This window comes from Cyanistes caeruleus, chromosome 17 (genome assembly GCF_971803275.1).
Source record: "Cyanistes caeruleus chromosome 17, bCyaCae1.hap1.1, whole genome shotgun sequence".
Lineage (NCBI taxonomy): Eukaryota > Metazoa > Chordata > Aves > Passeriformes > Paridae > Cyanistes > Cyanistes caeruleus.
In genome coordinates this window covers 5,926,237-5,943,950 of record NC_141717.1, presented here as the reverse complement: position 1 = coordinate 5,943,950, position 17,714 = coordinate 5,926,237, and the positions used below count along the sequence as shown (strand labels likewise).

At 41.5% G+C, this 17,714-nt stretch overlaps 1 protein-coding gene across 4 annotated transcripts in view; it reads right to left on the bottom strand.

The window, feature by feature from the left end:
* Positions 1-13,745, bottom strand: part of LOC147650030 (uncharacterized) — a 184,601-nt gene extending 170,856 nt beyond the window's left edge. The window contains exons 1-3 of one of the 4 annotated variants that reach the window (XR_015277369.1): positions 13,611-13,687; positions 7,741-7,841; positions 3,676-6,855 (exon numbers count right to left, since the gene is read on the bottom strand). The gene's annotated coding sequence lies outside the window, so the exon portion shown is untranslated. Of the gene's footprint in view, positions 1-3,675; positions 6,856-7,740; positions 7,842-13,610 lie in introns of those variants that run through there. The other 3 variants (XR_015277370.1, XM_086854514.1, XM_086854515.1) reach the window with 3 other exon arrangements.
* Positions 13,746-17,714: the final 3,969 nt, after the last annotated feature.

Here is a 17,714-nt window from a genome sequence, read left to right as displayed (position 1 = left end):
AGTGAAAATGCAGTGGGAAAAGGATGTAAGCCAGTCTGGTGAACACAAAAATGACAGACAGAAACCATTTTTAGGGTGTAGCTGAGCTGACTGCAGAGGGTGCTTTGACCTCTGCAGTGTCTGGATGCTCACAGATTCATACAAGTGCATTGTATATTCCCCTGAAAACGTATCTATTCTCCCAAGAAAGGAATGCAGGTGATTTCCCCTCCCTCATACTCCACATGAGCTCCAATAATGGAGCATTAATACTGAATTTTGTAGAGAAATCATCCCAGATGCACAAGCGACCTTTTTCTCTCCTGTATCCACTGTGTCTCTCATTGAGGTAATTCCACAAGCTGTTGCTCTTGTTGAGGGGGTAAACCACTGGTTTTTAGTGTTTGTTCACTCCTACTAGCCTGAGGTGATGCAGATGTCAAGCCTAATGACATAACCTAAAACATGCTCTGAAACCTCTGTGCTGAGCAGCTGCCAAAGCAGCAACATTGGGATCAGCAGCTCTGTGATGGGCACAAAAATATTCCACATTAATATGCTGTAGAATATTTTAAAACCAACATAAGAATCATTAAATACTTAAGGCTAAGACCTTTGGAGGGCATCTGGCCCAACCCCATGCTTAAAGCAGGGTCGACTTCAAAATTAGATTTACACTGGAATTAGGGACACAAAACCACAGGAAGGAATTCAAAGCACTTAAAATGTTCTCCAGATTGTCAGACACAGCTCATGAGTTTTTGGTTATGCTGAAACTAAGCCCATGTACGTGCACTGCAAAATATGGGCACACTGGTTTGTTTCCTTCAGTCTTTCTCCCTTTGCTTCAGGAAAATAAAAGGGACTTTCATTGACTCCAAGGTCTTAATGGATTTCTTCAATCTTCTGGGAGAGAGAGGAATTAATTCCTGAATGTTCACATAAGAAAAATTATGTTTAATCAACTGTCGGTGAAGGAGAAACAAAATGGAATTAATGAAAGAAGAAGATTGTCCCCAGATATTGAGGAGAGCATGGACAATGCTGTGAAGACTTGTGATCTCTGGGAGTGAGATTAAGACATAAAAGATACAAAGAAAAAGATATAAAAATTATATACCCAGTATGGGTCAATAGTGCATAACCATAGAAAATGTTAAGACATAAGCAGCTTTTAAGAAAGTGCCAGCATAAAATACAGGCAATTAATGCATGAAATGAAAAAAAAAGGTCAGTCTGGTTCATTTCAAAGCCAGAAAGATAAAGCATTAAAAAAAAAAAAAAAATCCTCATTTAGCACTGCAGACAATTCAAACATCAAAGGAAAACAGAAAGAAAAGCACCCAAATAGCTGAGAACAACCAAGGTGAGAAATTTCATAATCAGATATGACATAATCACACAGTAAGAGCTTTTACTCCTGCAGAACTCAGCTCAAGGAATATCATTTGGAAAACTTCAACAAATCAGTAACTGGTGTTGAAACAAAGTTTCCCTTTAGAAAAGAATTCAGCCTTGAACTTTCAGTCATGAAAAACCCACATGTTTTGACTAACACTGAATTATTTTGAGAGTATACCTCTGGTTTTCTGAAGGGATAATCCTGATAAATATCCATGACACCTATTCAAACAAATACAAATCCCTGAAATCATTCTAAAATATAGCATTTTATAATCAAAATTTCAGTGGAGGCTGGTCCATATAGGAATTGAATTGCAATTCACTCAACAATGTGAATTCTCAAAATGAGTCCAAAAGTGATTTAGGGAGAGATTCATTATCGAAGAATCTGTCTGTTTCACATATTTCTTGATGATAAGGACATCATTAACATGATTGAAGAAAATCTTTCCTCCCTCAAATATATTTAGCAGCAAATTTCTCATCCTAGTCCCAACACCTACACAGACTGCACTGCTCAGTGAGGACACGGCTCCAGCCTCCAGCTTACGACTGCAGCTTCAGCAGAGCACCAGCCCAAACCAGTGCCAATGGTTCTGCTCTCAGAGTTTGGTTATTTACTGCCTGGACAAGAAGAATGAAGCCCAAAGGATAGTGGTGGGTGTTTCATTAATGCTGATCAGCAGCAAGGAGAGCAGATGTGATGTCTGGTGGAAGGAGGTGGTTTGATGGAGAGAGCTCTGAGCGAGACAAGAACGAGGAGCCAGAAACAAGGCCAGATGTAAACAAGGCTGCAGGAATTGCCCTATAGAACAATAATATACAAGAAAACAAAAAAGGACATTTAGTAAATGATACACAGAATGTGACTTCTGATTTGACAGGCATTCAGGAAACAAAACAATTTCAATTTTCAGACGTTGTGAGTCAAGCTGAGGACTGTGAACTCATCTGTGTAGGAGAGGAAGCTGAGAGAGGAGCTGGGGGATGAGTGGGATCACTTCTTTGCTTCAGGAACTGCCTTCTGGATATTTCGGGCTGACACATTTTGTTTTGACATGTTCTGTCATTTTTTGTCACTTGTATCATGTTACATTGTCTCCTGGACTGTAATTAAGTTTGACAGAGGAAAACAGACCAGCTGAGACTTAACATGATGTGGCAGTTAATAGATATGCATATTTGTCAATGGTTTTGCTAAATAAACCTCCCTGACAATAGACTCTGGAGAGGACAAAGGAAAAAAGAAAAAAAAAAAATGATAATGAATTCTGTCCTGTGTAGAGAAATAGGAGAAGTAACTTAAGTTGCTGGAACTCTCTTGAGTCTCCATGTTTTCATACACAAAGAGAGGCAGGTGCTGCTGTTTGGATTCAGGGCACAAGCTCTTCCTAACTGTACTCCACAGACTTAATTCATTGTTCCCATGGAAAAGGGCAAATAAAGCTGAAGAGTCTCATTGCCTTCATCTCTCCCAAGCCCATGTCCCTGCCATGCTGCACCAGAGAAGCCACCAGCTGTGTGCAGACACTTCCCAGGAGGGAAATCTCTTCAGGCAATGGCTCCCTGTGCATTAAACACCGCCCAGCCAGCTTCATCTGACTCCCAGTAAGAGGATGTCCTGCCTCAGGAGACGCCCCAGGAGCAGGCAGCAGGACAGCAGCCTCTGGATGCTCTGCTGTGGACGTGCAAGAGCTCAGCTCAGGTCACTGCTCCCAGCAGGAGAGCTCAAGGGATCCCTTTGGGGTCAGCAGCACTGAGCTGCCCTGCATCCCCACAGTGCTGGAGGCTCAGCACCACAGCACACAGAAACAGGTCTCAAAACACTCACCCAGAGATGTGCTCTTGCTGTGGCTAGAACAAGGTGGAATGTTGAGTATCACTATTTAGCCCAGACATTCAGAGAGCACAGTGCACAGAAAGCTCAGCTGCAGTAGTTTGGCTCAGCTCCACGAGCTTTGATTGCACATGGCCAATTTACTCAGTCCCAGAGGAAATCCATGCTGTTCTAAGAAACTGAATTATTTCTCTAGGCCTGCTCAGCAACACCTCTCACTTAAGCAGGACACTAATTACATCTATCATACAACCTATTAACTGTAGCTGGGAGGGATATTCAAAGTTTCCCTCACAGGAAAGCCATGCTGACCACTGAGATGGCCCTGCAGTCATCTGGACATCAGCAAGAGACAGAGATATTTCTTCAGCTCTTCCTAACATTTTCTAGGAACTGATTATGTAGTTATTATAAAGAAAAGGTATCTTTTACAGTGAAGCTATTTTACTAGGAAAGTAGCTTTCTCCTTAATTTAGAAGATTAATTATTTAATCTCTCTCAACTCTTGACCTTCATTCAGATTTACATGTTCTGAAGTGGTACCCAGAGCAGCTGGACACAGAAGATAGCAGGGTTTTAGCAGGGAATCCTGAAAGGTTGTGTTTGGGTGGCAGTGTGTAAATAGTGCAGCTGGGGGAGGAAATCACACTTGTTTGCTTGAAACTTACATAAAACTAGACAGATTCAGAAATCATTTTACATCAGGTTTTACCATTGCACCATCATCAGATTGTTTTCAACAAGCACATCCCTCCACATCCTGGAAGGTGCTGAATGTTCTCAGATCTACCATCAGTGGGAGTTCTCTAGAGATGATGGTTGGTCCTGCACACAGGGAGAGCCAGAATCTCAAATGACACCATCAGAACTTAATTTCTGCTATGTAATTAAATTGCTACAGCTCAAATTGCAAACTGTTTAAAATGAGCAGCAGTGAATTTTGCTATAAACATTTGTGCTTCAGTACTAATTGCTTCCATTATAAATACTGAACACTGGATTCTCCTCTGTGTAACTCCAGGGAATACGTAGAGTTTCCCTAGAGACAAATTATATTTCATTCCCTCTGTGTGGTCAAAGAACTCCCATTTACTACTGTGAGTCCTGTAAAAAATGGTCTAATCTGCATCATTGCTGTCTTGCAGAAGAAAAGGAACAGGGTGAATGTGGTACAGGTGAGATGTGGTTACACCAGCACTACAAAACCCTTGTCCAGGTATCATCCCACCCTGGTAATACAAGGTATGGACTTCAGAGCATCCCCTGAAGGACTGGAGACTCATCTCCTCCTGGAACAAATCTGTCCATGACTGGGAATCTGACACAGAGTAGAGCTTATTTTAACAGCTGTTTATCTGACACCTAATGGAGCTGTTTGACTTGTTATGGGGATGTAATAAAGAAGAATTGTGCCTTATCCCACACTGAGCTGTACTTACAGATGATCTCCATGTAATTCACCATAAAGATAGGCCATAAACTGTTTCCCCTGGTTATTTTCTGTTTTTTTCACATTGTGTCTACACTGAGCAGCTCAGCATAGACCTGTGCTACTCTGTAATATTGAACAAATCCTGAAACCTTCAGGCTTCACTATTCTCCTTTCCCTGATCTCTGTTGCTGGCATTTCCATATTACTTTACAGGATGTTATTCATTTCTAAACACTTCCTTCTCTCCCACTTCCCAATTTTTTTTGCCTGTGTATTTCTTTACATCTTTTCTTCTTGCACTCGAGCCCCTCTTCACTCTGTGCAGGCTCAGGGCTTGCCCTGTCCCTCTGACATCCAGCACCTCCTGGACGGATCTGCCTCTCAGGTGGGAGCAGGGCTTTGCTCTTTCATCTCCCAGGGGCTTGGGCAGGAGGTTTATTCTTGCAGCTACTGCCAAATCTCACAAAGAGGCACCTCCATGCAGCTGTTCTGGGACAAGAGCAGCTGAACTTTGCCAAGATGTGTGTTCTGAATTGGCAAACTTGGAATTTTGAAGCACAACACCACAGTGAAAGCAGCTCCTGTTGTGACACAGCTCTGATATTTCCTTATCCACAATATTTTTCCTCTTGTAATTCCTTGACTACAGTTTGGTTGTAACACTATGTGAAAGAAAATTCTTTAATAAAGAGCTAGAACTACAAATAAAAACTGAAGAAGTCTTACAGATAAGAAGATTTTGTTCTTTCCATGCATGTACCTTAAAGCAGACCTATGTTCTGCTTGATTTCTATGAGATGAACATGATGTAGTTGTCAAAGATAAGGCACTGTATTCTGGGAAATGAGATGCTGGAAGGTCAGGGGAAGAGTTCTTGAGCTTTGGCAGCTAAAAAACCCATAAAAAATAAAAGAGAAGACAAGGGAAACTTCAAAGGAATAAACTGGGGGGCTGCAACTGAGTGTAGACCAAACCAGCAGTGAGCTTTATTTTGTTTTTGTGACTCATTCCCAATTTCAGATTTGGACAGATGCTTGCTTTCCTGAGGTCACACCTCATTTCAGAGCTTAAACCAGGAAGGAAATGGCCCTTCCTCTTTCCTGGGCTTTGTGAGCTTTCCCCACTCCCCAGGGGCTCCCTCCAGCACATGGGGAACACAACCCTCATCACTAGAGACAACTGAATAATTCAACAACTTTGTTGATTAGTAGTCATTTTCCTGAACTTTTCAAATTGCCAAAGTATCATTTAATTAATTCATAGAGGAGCCAAGGCTTTGGAAGTAATCAGCTTCTTCAAATGAGTTCTCAAAATGAGGTTTCTGTCATCATAGCTGTGGAGAGCAGAAAGTACCAAACTTTGGTTTCACCTTTTCATTATAAAATCTGTTCTGTATCCAGACAGCCCTTGGCCATTCTTATCCCAAATTCGTTTTTTGAACCAAACAAAAATCTTTCACTCAAGTTTTTTCCTCTTAATTTTGATTTTGGTAAAAACCTGAGGGCAGTACATTTTGAAATTCCTTTTTTTCCTCCACCCTGAAGAAACAAACAAACAAACAAACAAACAAACAAAAAAGAGAGAGGAATATGTGTTTTGAGGAGAATAGAATAGCTCAGAAAGAGAGGACTAAAATAATTTCCTTTCCTGTGGAAGTCTTTCCTATTAGAAAACTAAAATCTTACTCTTAAAATAAATGCAGAGTAAGGCATCCCCTCATAGTGCAGTGTCCAGCATCTCCAGCCTAAGATCAGACTTGCCTCTAGTCTATTAACAAACGAATTCTTACTTCTCTTGAGTCATAATGAAGTAATTTGGCTCCAGTCCTGACAGATGTGTGGAGCCAGGCCTGTGGGCCCACTTAAGTGTAAAGAGGAATGGCTAAAACTCAGCAGGGTGAGCTGAAATACCCAGCTGCAGCCTGCAGGACACCTGGTGTCCCCAAAGGCCTGGGGAACACCAGGGGGGTCCATCACCACCCTGGAGATGGGCACAGACTCCGTGAGAGGAACCAGGCTCTGCTGGAACTCCAAGGCCACCGGGCTGGGCCCTGCACAGAGCCTGAGGATGAGAGGAGCCAGCCTGAGTGTTCTCTTTGAAGCCCTCAGGTGCAGAGATGCACACACAGCAGCAGCAGCAGAACTCAGCCAGGACCATGCTGGGCACCTCCTGACATCAGCTCAGACTTTGGTTTGTGCTTTTCCTGCAAAGAGGAAGAGAAGCAGATCTTCAAATGTCTCCCTTTACCAAATTTCAATGTTTGTTTAGATGATCAGTAAGACCAAGTTGCCACTGTTTCCTTTATTACTTGAATTTCATCCTTGTTTTCTGTGAACTGAAATTCATAGCTCCCCCTGCACTGTCTTAGAGAACCATGGCAGAAATTCCAGCAATAAGGACAACAGGGTAACAAGCAACAAAACTCACAATTACAGCTTCACATCCATCACAGCCCACAGGTTGCACAAGCCAGTTAATCAAATACAATGCTATTTTAATTACATACCACACTATCCCATTGCCACTGACAGAGGACTGTTCACTGAAAGGATGCTGACAACAATTTCACTTCTAACTTCTGTTGCAACTGTCTTCTAGCTCAAATTTAGAATTGTTCCTCTTTTATATTGTTCTATTAAAAAGCAAAAACAAAACAGGGTGGGTTTTTTTCTGGGACTGAATAAATAAGTCATGCTACCTCTATTTATTTAATTTGATCAAAATATATTGAAGCTAAATTTCAGTCAAACTCAGCTTAAACCCTGTCATGTTTCTATCCCCTTATAACAAGTTTGAAAGCAATGATGTGCATATAATAAAATAAAAATATTTGACAATTTGCAATGTAAAGAGAGAAACAGTAGACCTGACTGAACCCCTCAGCTGGGGAGAAATCTGGACTTTTTGTCTCTTGCCCAAGAGTTAAGACAGGTGGAGTGGTGTCTTGTTTTCTGCACTCCCAGCAAAGGATGTTTTCACCTCACCTTTACTTGATTATTGCCATATTTAATGAGCCATGAAAGAAGCTGAGCTCGGTGCTTACACCCAGCAGATCTTAGCAATAACTGCATGTATTGACCTAACTTACAGATTAATTCCTCTTTGGATCTTCAGGCTCTGCTTTCTCTGTCTCTTTGGGACCGTTCAGAGCTGGCAGAGACTTCCACCAGTGCCTTGCAGTGCTGCTGCCTGAAAACAAAGTGAGATCTCCAAATGGACTGGGAATTTAGCAGGAATTAAGAACCTGAGACCAGAATATCAAAAGAGTTCATTTTAGAGCAAACCCAGTGTAGACACTAAATTTATTTACAACTTTGGTTTAGAGAAGCTTATGCAAGTAGTTTGTATATAAAGCAACTGTCATTTGAGCTGCAAGATTTGTATTTAGGGTTCTACAAGAATCTACATGGATGTATTGCACAGTCCCCCAAAATTCTAACTGCTAATTCCTTTATTAATTGTAAGAAACATTAATAAGAAGCGTTAGGGGAGATTGTGAGGCAGTTTGGGGATTTAGGGTGATCCTTCCCCCTTACCCCAAGATTAGAGTTTAGCCAGCAAATGCAGGGTGCTTATCACTGCTCTCCTTTCAATGCCTATCGTTCAAGTAAGCCATTGTTAAATTATGTTTGGCTTTACATTCTCTTTTGCCAGGACAACCCATGAGAAATGAATTCAGGGAAGTTGCTACTTTTTCAGAGGTAAAACAAAATTTATGCAACTGAGGAATCTGTTACAAACACCACAGTTCTGTCTCCTGAGAACAATCCTTCCATAAAGATACAAATAAATATTCTCAATTAGTTTTCTGAAATAAGCACATTTTATTTACTGATGTATGCTTCCCTTTGCATCCAGCTGCAAATCTTCTGCAAGACACTGGGACAAGTGTAGCCCATCCATTTGTCTTTGTGGTTCCAACAAGAGGCTAAATGAGTCCATTATGACCACCATGTGCTCACCAAACTATTCACACTCGTTTACTAAGGTACACAGTGACTTACTGCATCTCCAGAGAAAATTACCACTCATTACTTCATGCATCAGATTACAGCTAAATTATTGTTCTCATAGTACAAGGCTCATGTTTTATTCAGATTCTAACCAGTGCATTAACTCTGCCACTCAGCCAAGATTACAGCTAAAAATAGAGAGCACATGTCCTACTTCAGAATATGTTTAACGTTACTACCACCAGCATCTCAGATTTCACACGTGCTCCGATTCCACGGCTTTGACCTTCAAGGGAATTTGAAGAGTGAAAGTCAGGAACTGCCCTGAGCAAGAGAAAGCCTGTGGCCCTGGGTTATGTGGTACCACTGGCATGTGCAGGTCTGTGTGATATAACGTGCACTCCTTCAGTGGGGGAGCTACTTACATTTATTGGGATTGTTTGACTTCCTAGGAATAATGGAGTGCATAGACAGGAACAACCATACTCCACAAGCAGCCAGGTCAAAGTTAGAATGTGTATATTCGAAGTTTCTATGGATTCACAGTGTAAAATTGCACTTGAGCTGTATCCATCCTCACCCTTGATCTGCCAGGACATTCATGTTTCAGGTCTGGGAGTGCACACAGAAAGAGCTAAGGGAATATTAACCTTCCTCGCTCCTGGACACAGTCAGTGGTGTTGCAAGTACTAAAATTCAGCCATGTATTTGCCTTCCTCTTCACTTGCTTCCTCCTGCTCTCTTTGCTCAAGTCAGCACTGAGGACTTTGGAGCAGGAGAATTCCAGCCCTTTTCTCTGGTCCTTATCTGATTTACAGCATTCCTGGTGGAAGAGCTCCCCTGTGCTACGGATGCCAGCCCATCCAGTACAAAGCCAGTTCCACTCATATTCCAGCCTAAATTCTGAGCCACAATACCATCAAAATGAGGCTCAAACCAGGGCATGAGTAGAGATAGGCAAAGCACATTTTTTATCCACATATTTTATTATTCTTTTTATTATCGATACTGTTCTCAACCACTTCTGAAAGGAGGAAAAATTTTCTTAAATCTTTGTGTTTTCTACCATCCTTCAAATCACACCTCATCTTTTGGCACACATTTTGACACTGAGTGCACATCAGAAATACAGTCATTTATGATTAAAAATACAGTTCTTTTTATTCCCTACTGAAAGACTTTTCTCTTAGGCTTTCTCTGGTGTAAAGACTTGGACATAAATGACCTGCAAAGTGTCCTAAATTTGTTTTATACAAATAAGAATTAAGTCTGAAGCATTTAAAATAAATGCTCATCTAGAAATGGTTCTACATTCATTAATCAACCTCTTCAGCTTCCAGTTTAGGCACATTAGAGGTGCTCTTCTGAAGATGAAATTGGCCTGTAATCTGTTTATAATCCTTTTTAACTTTCTTTTGTGCTCATTTCACTTTTTCATTCTACTTCCTTGGTATTCTGAAAATTAAGGGGCTAGAATTAATGAGGCCTGTCCCACAGTGCTTCAAAAGATTCCAAAGCCAACACCTCCTGCCAAGGTTAAAGATGAAAAGTGAAAACAACTCCATTGTATTTTCACCTTCAGAGCCTCTTCCTGCCTGCCTGGGCTTGCTGTAGTTCCCCACTGTATAACAAGGCACTTGCTACATTTTTATGACAAAACTCAAGCTTTGTTATCTGCAATTCTATACTTTTTAATCCACCATTTAGGTAAAAGAGAAATAAAAGAGAAGTAAATATAATATTAATGTTGTCCTCTCTAGCAGTTATTTAAATGGGAAACAGTTAATTGAGAACTTTTTAATATTATATAAGTCACCTGGAATTGAAGGGTGTGTCCACTGGTTCTGGAATGTGCCTGCATTTTCCTGCTGCAATATGGAGCACACACATTTCTCTTGGGTGGGGAAAGGGTTTATTCTGGCCATTTCAGCTCATACAGCATGTATTCTGCACACTTCACAATGAATAAATTAAGAAGGTCACTTCCTGAGCCAGGACTTCTGGCCAAGAGCAAATCCATTCCTGCTTGTGATGGATAAAGAAGGATGTTATTATAATTTATTGCAAATGACAAATGCAGAGCTTCCAATGGGAAAATCTCTTCAAATTTCCATGGTGCCACAGAGGGGCAGCCTTTTTCTCCTCTTTGGCAGTTCCTTTCCTAGAATCTTATTCCATCTCTGGTGGAGGTTTTCTCCAGCTTCCAGAAATGTGTAGTAGTAGAGCAAAAGCCTGATTTAAATTTGGATTTATTGAATAATAAAACTGATTTCCCACCTCTTAATTTTGTCAAAGAGCTGAATAGAGTATTGAAAGCTACAATGAGATTTATTTCTGTGCATAAAGCCTCACACACATATCCTGATGATGTGAACTGCAATCTATGCAAGAACATGTTTTGCACAAAGGATGCTGAGAGAGGTTAGGATGCACACAGCACTTTGCTCATCCAAGATGGGTTTGAGTGGATCATGTTTATTGTTTTGTTCTGTTTTTTCTGAGCAAAAAAACCTGGCAAAAAAAAAATATTTCAAAACTCAAGGTTACTTCTAGACAAGACAAAGGGTTGTTTAAAAGCAATTACCTTGAGGGAAGCAGAGCTTATTATCAATATTGCAACAATTATTCTAAAAAGATCTGGATGCTTTTGATATCTGTGCTCAGGACTGGTATGGCAGGTATGAAATTTCACATTTTGGTTACTCTGAAACCAGGGCAACTTGCTTGGTGGAGTGACTGGGGCTTCTTAATGCAAATCAACAGGCTCTCACTGAATTCTGTGCAGCTCTTCTGACAAAAGCAACTCAAGTAGGGCCACAGAAGCAATAAAAGTAAGTGGTAGCCATGAATGGTATCTGGAACCTCCATAGTCCAGAAGCCTTCAGTATCTTTTGCTGCCCTAGAAAAAACATTCTTTTATTGAGTTGTAGGTCTATAAGTAAAAAAACAGTTTTTTTCATAAAAATCTCTTACACTAAGTATTCACCACCTTAAAAGGTGATTTCACAAAGAATTTAATAATTCCACAAAGAAATTAGCAAGAAGCAGCTGTTCATGCAGCAGTGATAAAGAGGAGAGCTCTCAGGAGCCTTTTCCCCTTTTCAGGACAGACAAGCAAACTGACTGATAAATACATTAGAAATTAACTGTATAATTCATCATGTGGGAAGCAGGGCCTCCAAAGCAGGATCTTGCACAGATTAAGGGTAGGGTGTTTAGCAGAATTTTAAATGGCACTAATGAAATGGCTGATTGCCAGGGGCCAGGGAGGGCTCCCTGGCAGGGAAGTGACAGCCTGAAGACCAATTTTCATCTGCTGCCTACTTTGTTGGCATCCCTGCTCTGAAATTCCACTGCACTTGTTGTCTGCTCTGAGCTGTGCCCAGGAATGAACATTTCAAACCTTGACCTCTAAAAATGAATGTGGTATAGGAAATAGAGCTAAGTATAGACAAATATCTATCCTTCTATCCTGAGTCACGTGAAACATGGCTTTGGAACCAACCAGACCTCATGTGTACAAAAATTAATAAAGTGGTATGAAATGATATTCACTGATGCACAACTGCTGACATATTGGGATTGATGAGATGGGAACATCTGAGAGACATTGTAAAAGATGGTTTATTGCAGTCTCATGTGAGGGTGAGGCATTAAAGCTCTTACAGCCAATGCCATCATATCAGAAGCCAAAGTAATTCTAGTTACAATGCCTTATATGTGTTCCTTAGCCAATCAACTACTTCCACAAAGCCCAATAATAAGTTCTTACATCAATCATTGGCTTTTTTTATCCAACCATAAAACACTACACAAACCTACACTGCCACATCTCAAACTTCCTAACTCTGGAACAAGTTCTATTGCCAAACTTTAAATTTTTCCACCTTTTTTGCTCATTTTTTCACTAATGTAAAGCATATTTTTGCTTGCTTAAAACGTATTTCTTCTTAAACCATAAACTTACTCTGTGTAACTTTACTGCTCCAAATCTTCAAGCCTTTTCCAAGGTCTTAGGTCAAACTTTGTATCCATCTCTATCCCTGAGCCTGCATGGAAGGCTCTGGGAGCTTCCTGTGCCTCCGTTTGGCATACTCACAGGAGTAAAATTCACTGTATTTAAAGTGTTCATAGCATTTGTACTCCCAGTAGTAGTGCATTCATCTCCAAAATATATGTACATTTATGATTTTGTGTTATCAAGTAGGATTATATTATGGGATTAATTTCAGAGTTTCTCACCTCATTTTCTGCTAAATATCTTTATGGCAAATTGAGTGAAACTGCAGCATTTCCAGCACTGCCTGGTCTGTGTCCAATGCCTACCTAAGGAAAAGGACAGCACCCTAGAATAGCCTGTTTCTTCCTCAGTTACAAAGAGAATCCTGCTTAGAGAAAATCAGCTGAGACAAATCCTTTTCCAGCTGACTGAGAGCACAGGATTCAGCAGAAGTCAATGGACTATGCCCTCACTCATTATTCATGGTTATAATAAGTAGCAGGAAAAAAGTATCATTGTGATAGCTAGTAAATATATAGATATTTTACTATGAAAGTTAATAATTATGTCTGCTTTAAATATTTACCAATATTAATTAAACAAAATATTTCCATGAGAATGCAGAGATTAGTCCCCAGCAGCACTATTAAATCTTCCATTTGCAGGAAGAAAAGCCAGCTCTGCACCTGTGAGCCTGGCTGCCCGTTCCCACCAGGAACATGGTCACATTTATTTCTGAGCACCTTTCTCTAGGCAAGCAGGATGCCTCCAAGATGAAAGCTGCTCTACAGGTACAAGGTGACATTATTGCAACATTTATCTTCTGCTGAAATTTGAGCCCTAATTATCCTTTAAATTACACAGCATCTACAGGCACAACCACAGCTATGAGTTATTTGCAGAGCTGTGTTGTGGCTATATATTACAAAGCATCATCCAAGCTGCAGACCAACTGGATGAAAATGAAGAAATCCTCTATCATTTTGCCATTCACTAATTTGTTACCTGAGAGATAGATCTGTGCTCCATTGTCCTGGGAAGTGGACAGGACATAAATCCTCAGGCACTCCTAAGCTCATTTCAGAACAGATTTTATGTGATTATGAACTAAATGTGAGATTCTCCACTCGGGGAGGAGTCACACTCCCTTGCACTACAGCCACTCTGCAAATCATTTCTAACAGACCCCAGCTGCTGGGAAAGCCTTCCCAGAGCAGGTCTGTGCCAGAGCTGGGCTGGGAGCTGCCCAGTCCTCCCCTGCTCTGCACAGCACAGCTCTGAGCTCTCCTTGTACCCCCTCAACCCCCAGGGAGACACAGCTTCTGGGCAAGAACTGGTTTCACTGGGGAAAAGATGTGCTGGAACCAGCAGCTGTCTTTCCAGGAGATACAACCTAGTGCCAGACTTTCAGAGAGCCATGGTGGGGTCTGCAGAACAGGAGCAGACAATCTGCAGTCAGTAGGATGTGTTTATTCTGCTGTGAGTCACAGGCTGAAAGTCAGTGTCACTGCCAAGGCTCCAGACAAAAGGAGCTTTGTCTCACCCCACAGCAGCCACCTCTCTCTGATAAGCAGAGATCACCAAGCCCAGGAATGAGCTCTGACTTCGAAGATTGTCTTTTTCTACTCGCAACAACAGCAGGTTCATTTTGCAGTGAGTGTAACTCCTTATTCACAGCCATGCAGTGTGTACTATAACTGCCTCTGTCACATAAACAAGTGTAAATGTTAACACTGTGCTGTAGTCGTGATTTTCGTAATTCAGTACCAGATTTACAAGTCCAAGACCAGCAACCATTAAAAAATATCCTGCATAAAATCTGTCCCTCTTCAGTTCTCTCTCTATGACCCAAAATATATATTACTGATTTTATCACACCATTAAATTGGTACCACAAAGTTTTATAGCTGGTTCCAGTGATATTTAAAAATATTTTTTAGTAGTATGGTAAATAACTAAAAGCTGTGCTTATTATATGGGTTTTTACAGTCTTAATCATGGCAGTGATTTACCATTTAAAGCTTTATAGCAACAATATATGCAGCAGTGTAAGTCCCGTGGTACTCACAATATCCACTCCCCAGCTGAGCCACTGGCTGTTTAAACTGTGTTTAAAATGGAAGGAGAGGATTTGTAAAGAACAGAAAACTCAGGTACAGAGGAATCAATTTTATATCATGCAATTAAATAAAAGTTGCTGCGCTGTGTTTTTCCACGGTTTATGCACTTCTATAATCTGTGCTCCCTGTTTCTCAAGCTTCAGCACTACTCCTCACAGAGTTGAAGACACTTCTGCAAACTTTGGCTTATCTGAGGTTCAGATTCACAGATCTCTTCCAGAACATATTAGTGCACTCAACCTGCAAAGCAGTCATCACCTCAGCATCTCTGTGCTGCATCCCACAGCTGCTGGGCACCATTTGCTGACACTCAGCCAGCTTTCCCAGCTCTGCTTTCCACGGGACAGAAAGATTTCCAAAAGTTAACTCCTTTTGTTTGCAAATATCTACAGCCCTGCTCCTGAACAGCACTTTATGAAAGCTGAAATTGGAGAGAGACAGCTTCCTTTCCCTGCCTGGAGGCTGCCCCAGTGCCCTGAGCCAGGAGCGAGGCCGGAGAGGCAGCCCCTCACCAAGGCTCACACACTGGCAGCAGACAGGGGAGGAAGCCATAAAACAGCAAATATGTACAGCCAGCCACCAGCCTTAACAGTTTTACCCACCAGGTAAAAGCTTCTCTGCAGCTTTCTCTACCCCAAATACCCGAAGGAAATGTGGAGCTCTGTCCTGCTGGTTCCTCTGGCTGCTCTTGTGCACCCAGCAGCACACAGGAGGTGCCATTGCCACTGGCCTTCCCTGCACACCCCTGAGTGGCTGCTTCTCTCTCAGTGACACCATTTGTGCACAAATTCCCTGTTTTAATGCTGACACAGGTGTGCTGTGGCAGGCTGCCAGCCCTGCCCTCGCATCCTCGACAGCAGAACAGGGGAACACGAGGGAAATCAAACACAGCACCAGCCCTAGTGCAGCCTTCCAGCTGGAGCCAGCTGTGGCTCCCCACAGTCATTTCAGGGGTACTTTAGAACTCTTCACCCATTTTTTGTGAGCCTCTGTTTCTCTGTGTGCCCTCCTTCAGCACAAAGATCAAAGCTCTGCCACCACGGCCACGTCAGGCAGACAGGCAGCACATACTCCTTGGGCAGCTCCTAGAAATGACATGTGGCTGCCTTTTGTCCCTTAGTGTAGGGAGATTAAACATGCAGCAGCTTTTCTGAGGAAGCAAAACATGATGGACTGTGCCTGTGTTCAAAGCAGACATTAATTTGTGTATAAAAGCAAGATTAAAGTTGCTCAAAAGTGCATTAGGACTAATCTTCACACCTTGGCTACTACAGAGAGCTGGGCAACTTTTTTGCCCAAGAAATAGCTGTGGAAGGAAAGATAATAAGGCTAGCAGATACAAATTCAATCTTCCACATTGTCACCCATCTGTACGTTGCTGTATGACTTCATTTGATTTGAAATTTAGGCAGACAGAAGCTAGCTAGGACAGCTGGCAGTGTAAATAACCTTTTTTCTCCCCCTTTTTAAAGGGAATATTTTTTTCATCTCCCTGGAGAGACTGGATTCTGTCTGCTGAAAAATGCTGGTATTCATTTCGTGTGGAACACTCTCACTGGGTTACCTTTGGAGTGGCCCAGTGTTCACTGTTTATTTCTTTATACTCAAATTTTCTTCACAAAACTGGAGCCACTTTTCCTTTCAAAAGGCACTGTCTTTATTTGTGATATAAAACAAATAAAAGCAGTCTGAATTTATTAAGACATGCCCATTTTTCACCTTGCCTGATAAGCTGAACTGATCCAGTGAGGTGCTGACTTTCCAGTTATAACTTGTGTCTCTGGGAATTAGGACCACAAATATTTTGTGGATTGTATCTCCCTGATAAAGTCTGCACTCTAAAGAATATAGGATGTCCAAACTGGCAATACCAAGCTAAGGTAAAGGAAAAATAAAGATATTTAGATTTAGAAGATTACCTTTTTGTAACACTAAGAGCTGCAGCACACTGAGCCCAGCAATGTCCTGCTGCTGCCAGTGTTGCAGTGTGATAGGAGAGAGGACAGTAGGAGGTAATCCCATTTTAAAGCAAAATAAACAAACCAATCAAACTCAGAGTACTTCAGACACCCTCCATCCTTCCAATAAAACTATCTACTAACACAGGTGAATTCCCCACAATGCATAGGAGGCACCAAGCTGTTTAGATAAAGGCTGGGTTTATCATTTCCCCAAGCAGCAGCTTCAGAGGTGCTGAAAGGAGTCTCACATAAGAGGAAAAATCCCCATGTTCCTTGGGGGTGAGGCAAATCACATCACTGGGAGTGCAGTCTCTTAATTCTCATCCATTTTTGGAGCTCAACATTTTAAACTGAGAGACACAGATGAAGTGGAGGGCGCTCATAAAGGGCAGCTAAAACAAAAACATCCACTCCTTCAATGGCACAAGGAGAAGGGCACAGGAAGGTTCCTTTGAGCTCCTTTGCAAGGTGCAGCCATGCAAGGCTGCCTCTTGGTCTGGCACAAATTGGAGCTTTGGAGCTCCTGGGCTTAATGCAAAGACAAGTGGTAAAAATAACATACAAAGGGAAAAAAAAAACCAACAAAAAAAACCCTGTCTTTTGGTTTCCATGTATCTGTCTCTCATGAACTCAAACTTCTATCAAACAGTTTAGGCTGATAAATCTTGCAATGAGTGGATTTGTCAGCAGTGGCACCATGGACTGCAGCCCAATGTTACAGCCTCTCTGCTGCTGCAGTCCCCTGGCCAAGAGGAAAATGCCAGCACACAGCAGGAATGTTTCCCAAGAGACTCAGCTCTACAAAACTTCCCTGATCCCATTCTCCCTTCACATTTCAGTGGCTAAGAGTCCCAAAGTACTGAGCATTTTTGCCTGTGATTACTCCCATCAGTCCTTTTCTTAACTGCCTTTGGGTGAAAGAGTTGCACAGAATTCTGCTGTGCTTGATTATTAGTGCATGGATAGATCTGCTCTAGCTCTGACAAATATCTTGAAAACTTTTTCTTTTTCAATCTAAATTTGATTTC